Source organism: Trachypithecus francoisi, unplaced genomic scaffold (genome assembly GCF_009764315.1).
Source record: "Trachypithecus francoisi isolate TF-2019V2 unplaced genomic scaffold, Tfra_2.0 Contig01585, whole genome shotgun sequence".
Classification (NCBI taxonomy): domain Eukaryota; kingdom Metazoa; phylum Chordata; class Mammalia; order Primates; family Cercopithecidae; genus Trachypithecus; species Trachypithecus francoisi.
Window position 1 is genome coordinate 179,387 of NW_022681444.1, and position 5,540 is coordinate 184,926.

The following is a 5,540-nucleotide window of genomic DNA, read 5'->3' on the forward strand; positions in this document are numbered from 1 at the left end:
GAAATGCTGTGGCTGGCACCCCCCATAGAGGTGCAGTGACCAGTGGTGCAGGAGCATCTCAACCCTCAGTGCACTGGGTTCCTAACCTCAAGGAACCAAGAACAAAGTTAGGGCCCAATACCAGTCCCCCAGTCCAGGAGTGGGGAGTTGAGCCTTGGTCCCCTAAAATCTTCTAGAAACAAAGCCAGTCAACCAAGCCCACCTTACAGCATCATCAAACCCTCAAGGTCATTAAATAAGGTCAAAGAAAAACACTCATCCAAAGGAAAGCAGCTTCAAAGATTAAAGGAGCATCAGCCCACAAAGATGAGAAAGAACCAGCACAAGAATTCTGGTTGAATTCTTGAAAAGCCAGGGTGCCTTCTTACCTCCAAACAACCACACTAGCTCTCCATCAACGGTTCTGAACCAGACTAAGATGGCTGAAATGACAGAAATAGAATTCAGAATATGGGTAGAAATGAAGATCATTGAGATGCAGGAGTGTATTGAAACTCAATCCAGGTAAACTAAGAATCACAATAAAATGATATAGGAGCTGACAGACAGAATAGTCAGTATAGAAAAGAACATAACCAACCTGACAGACGTGAAAAACACACTACAAGAATTTTATAATGCAATCACAAGTATTAATAGCAGAATAGACCAAGCAGAGGAAAGAATCTCAGAACTTGAAGTCTAGCTCTCTGAAATAAGACAGGCAAGAATAGAGAAAAGAGAATGAAAATAAATGAACAAAACCTCTGAGAAATATGGGATTATGTAAAGAGACCAAATCTACTACTCATTGGTTTCCATGAAAGAGATGGGGAGAACGGAAGCAACTCAGAAAACATTTTTCAGGATATAATCCATGAGAACTTCTCAAACATAACTAGAGAGGCCAACATTCAAATTCAGGAAATGCAGACTACCTCAGGAAGATACTTTACAAGAAGATCATCCCCAAGACACATAATCATCAGATTCTCCAAGGTTGAAATGAAATAAAAAATGTTAAAGGCAGCAAGAGAAAAAGGTCAGGTCACCAACAAAGGGAAGCCCATCAGACTAACAGAAGAATGCTCAGCAGAAACCCTATAAACCAGAAGAGATTGGGAGCAGTATTCAAAATTCTTAAAGAAAAGAAATTCCAACCAAGAATTTAACATCCAGCCAAACTAACCTTCATAATCAAAGGAGAAATAAGATCCTTTTCAGAAAAGCAAATGCTGAGCGAATTTATTACCACCCTACCTTCCTTACAAGAGCTTCTGAAGGAAGCACTAAATATGGAAAGACTGTTACCAGTCACACTACAAAAACACACTAAAGTACACAGCCCAGTGACACTATAAATCAAACACACAAACAAATCAGCATAACAACCAGCTAACATCATGATGATAGGATTAAATCCACACATATCAATACTAACATTGAATGTCAATGGGTTAAATGACCCCAATTAAAAGGCACAGAATGATAAATTCAATAGAGCCAAGACCCTATGTTATGCTGTCTTCAAGAGACCAGCTCACACACAATCACACTCATAGGCTCAAAATAAAGGGATGGAGAAAAATATACCAAGAAAATGGAAAATGGAAAAAAACAGAGGCTACAATCCTAATTACAGATGAATCAGATTTAAACCAACAAAGATTTTAAAAAGACAAAAAGGGCATTATATAATAGTAAAGGGTTCAATTCAACAAGAAGACTTAACTGTCCTAAATATATATGCACCCAACAAAGGATCACCCAGATTCATTAAGTAAGTTCTTAGAGACCTTCCAAGAGACTTAGACTCCCACACAATAATAGCAGGAGATTTCAACAACTGACAGTATTAGATAGATCATCAAAGCAGAAAATTAACAACGATATTCAGGACTTGAACTCAGCACTGGATCAAATGGACCTGATAGACATCTACAGAACTTTCCACCCAAAAATAACAGAATACATATTTTTCTCATCATCACATGGCACATACTCTAAAATTGACCACAAAATTGGACATAAAACAATCCTCAGCAAATGCAAAAGAATTGAAATTACAACAACCACTCTTTCAGGCCACAGCACATAAGAAAATTGCTCAAAACCATACAATTATATGGAAATTACATAACCTGTTCCTGAATGATTTTCAGGTAAATAGTGAAATTAAGGCAGAAATAAAGAAGTTCTTTGAAACTAGTGAGAACAAATATACAACGTATCAGAATCTCTGAGAAGCAGCTAAAGCAGGGTTAAGAGGGAAATTTACAGTACTAAATGCCCACATCAAAAAGCTGGAAAGGTCTCAAGTTAACAACCTACCATTACAACTAAAAGAGCTAAAGAACCAAGAGTAAACCAACCCCAAAACTAGTAGAGGAAAGGAAATAACCAAAATCAGAGCTGAACAAAAGGATATTGAGACATGAAAAAACATTCAAAAGATCAACAAGTCCAAGAGTTGAGTTTTTGAAAAAAATTGAGAAAATCGATAAAGCACTAGCTGGATTAATAAAGAAGAAAAGAGACAAGGTTCAAATAAACACTATTAGGAAAGACAAATAGGATATTACCACTGATCCCACAGAAATCCAAACAACCATCAACAAATACTATAAACTGGTCTATACACATAAACTAGAAGAAATAAATTCCTGAACACATACACTGTCCCAAGACTGAACCAGGAAGAAATTGAATCCTTGAATAGACCAGTAATAAGCTCCAAAATTGAATCAGTAATAAATAGCCTATCAACTAAAAAAAAACTCAGGACCAGATGGATTCACAGCTGAATTCTACCAGATGTACAAACTCAGCAAACAAAGAGTTTGTACATCTCAATAAACTAGGCATTAAAGGAACATACCTCAAAATAATAAGATCCATCTACAATAAACCTATAGCCAACATTATACTGAATGGGCAAAAACTGAAAGCATTCTCCTTGAAAACCAACACAAGATAAGGATGCCATCTCTCACCACTCCTGTTCAACATACTATTGCAAGTCCTAGCCAGAGCAATAGGGCAAGAGAAAGAAATAAAGGGCATCCAAGATGGAACAGAAGACTATTCCTGTTTGCAGACGATATGATTATATATCTAGAAAACCCCACAGTCTTGTCCCAAAACCTCCTTAGGCTGATAAACAACTTTGGTGAAGTCTCATGGTACAAAATCAACATACAAAAATCATTTGTATTCCTACACACCAACAACAGTCAAGCTGACAGCCAAATTAGGAATGCAGTCCCATTCACAATCACCCTAGAAAGAGTAAGATACCTAGGAATACAGCTAACCAGGGAGGTGAAAGATCTCTATGATAAGAACTACAAAACACTACTCAAATCAGAAATGACACAAAAACACAACAACATTCAATGTTCATGGATGGAAAGAATCAACATTGTTTAAATGGCCACACTGTCCAAATCAATGTACAGATTCAAGGCTATTCCTATCAAACTACTGATGGCCTTCTTCACAGAACTAGGAAAAACTATTTTAAACCTCATATGAAACCAAAAAGGAGCCTAAATAGTGACGGCTATCCTAAAACAAAAAGAACAAAGCTGGAGGCATTATGCTACTTGACTTCAAACTAAACTACAGGACTATAGTAACCAAAAAAAACATGGTACAGGTACAAAAACAGACACACAGACCAACTGAATAGAATAAAGAGCCCAAAAATAAGACGGCATGCCTACAACCATCTGATCTTCAACAAAGCTGGCAAAAACAAGCAATAGGGAAAGGATGCCCTATTCAATAAATGGTTACTGGAATAACTGGCTAGCCATATGCAGAAGACTGAAACTGGACCCTTTCCTTACATCATATATAAAAATCAAGTCGAGATGAATGAAAGACTTAAATGTAAAACACAAAACTATAAAAGCCCTGGAAGACGACCTAGGTAATACCATTCTGGATATAGGAATGGGCAAAGAATTCATGACGAAGATGCCAAAAGCAATTACAACAAAAGCAAAAACTGACAAATGGGATCTAATTTAACTAAGGAGCTTCTACACAGCAAAAGAAACTGTCAATAGAGTAAACAGACAACCTACGGAATGGCAGAAAATTTTTGCAAACTAGTCACCTGACAAAGGTCTACTATCCAGCATCTAAAAAGAACTTAAACAAATTTACAGAAAAAAAACAGCCCCATTAATAGGTGGGCAAAGAGCCAGCAATTTACAGGGACTGCTGCTTTGGACAGCTACTGTTGCTGTATGCTTCTGCTGCTGCTGCTGCTGCTACACTGGGCCACCCCACCTGTGGGATATCCCTGATCTGTCTATGGAGCACCCACTCTGCTACTCTAATAAACTTGCTTTATTTCAAAAAAAATAAGTGGGCAAAGAGCATGAAAAGACACTTTTTAAAAGAAGGCATACATGTACCCAACAAACATATGAAAAAAGCTCAACATCACTGATCATTAGAGCAATGCAAATGAAAACCACAATGAGACACCATCTCACACCAGTTAGAATGGCTATTATGTAAAAGTCAAAAAATAACAGATGATGGTGAGGCTGCAGAGAAAAAGGACACTTATATGCTGTTGGTGGGAGTATAAATTGGTTCAACCATTGTGGAAAGCAGTGTGGTGATTCCTCGAAGACCTAAAAACAGAACTACCACTCAACCCAGCAATCCCATTACTGAGTATACACCCAAAAGAATATAAATTGTTCTATTATAAAGGCACATGCATGTGTATGTTCATTGTAGCACTATTCACAATAGCCAAGACACAGACTCAACCTAAATGCCCATCAATGGCAGACTGGATAAAGAAAATGTGGTACATATACAACATGGAATACTATGCAGTCATTAAAAAGAATGATATCATGTCCTTTGCAGGTACACAGATGGAAATGGAGGTCATTATCCTTAGCAAACTAACACAGGAACAGAACACCAAATACCACATGTTCTCACTTATAAGTGGGAGCTAAATTATGAGAACACAGAGACACAAAAAGAGAGACAACAGACACTGTGGCCTACCTGAGGGTGGAGAGCAGGAGAAGAGAAAGGAGCAGAAAAAATAACTATTAGATATTAGGCTTAATACCTGGGTCATGAAATAATCTGCGCAACAAACTCTCATGACATGAGTTTACCTATGTAACAAACCAATACATGTACCCCTGAACCTAAAATAAAAGTTTTTAAAAAAATTTTTAATGAGCTAAGGACATGAACGAACACTTCTCAAAAGAAGACATACAAGTGGCCAAAGAATATATGAAAAAAATGCTCAACATCACCAATCATCAGAGAAATGCACATTAAAATCACAATGAGATATCATCTGACACCAGTTCAGAATGGCAATTATTAAAAAGTCAAAAAATAACAGATACTGGCAAGGCTTCAGAGAAAAGGGAACTCTCATACACTGTCAGTAGAAATGCAAATTAGTTCAGCCAACGTGTAAAACAGTCTGGGGATTTTTCAAAGAACTTAAAACAGAACTATCATTCAACTCAGAAATCCCACTACTGGTTATATATCCAAAGGAA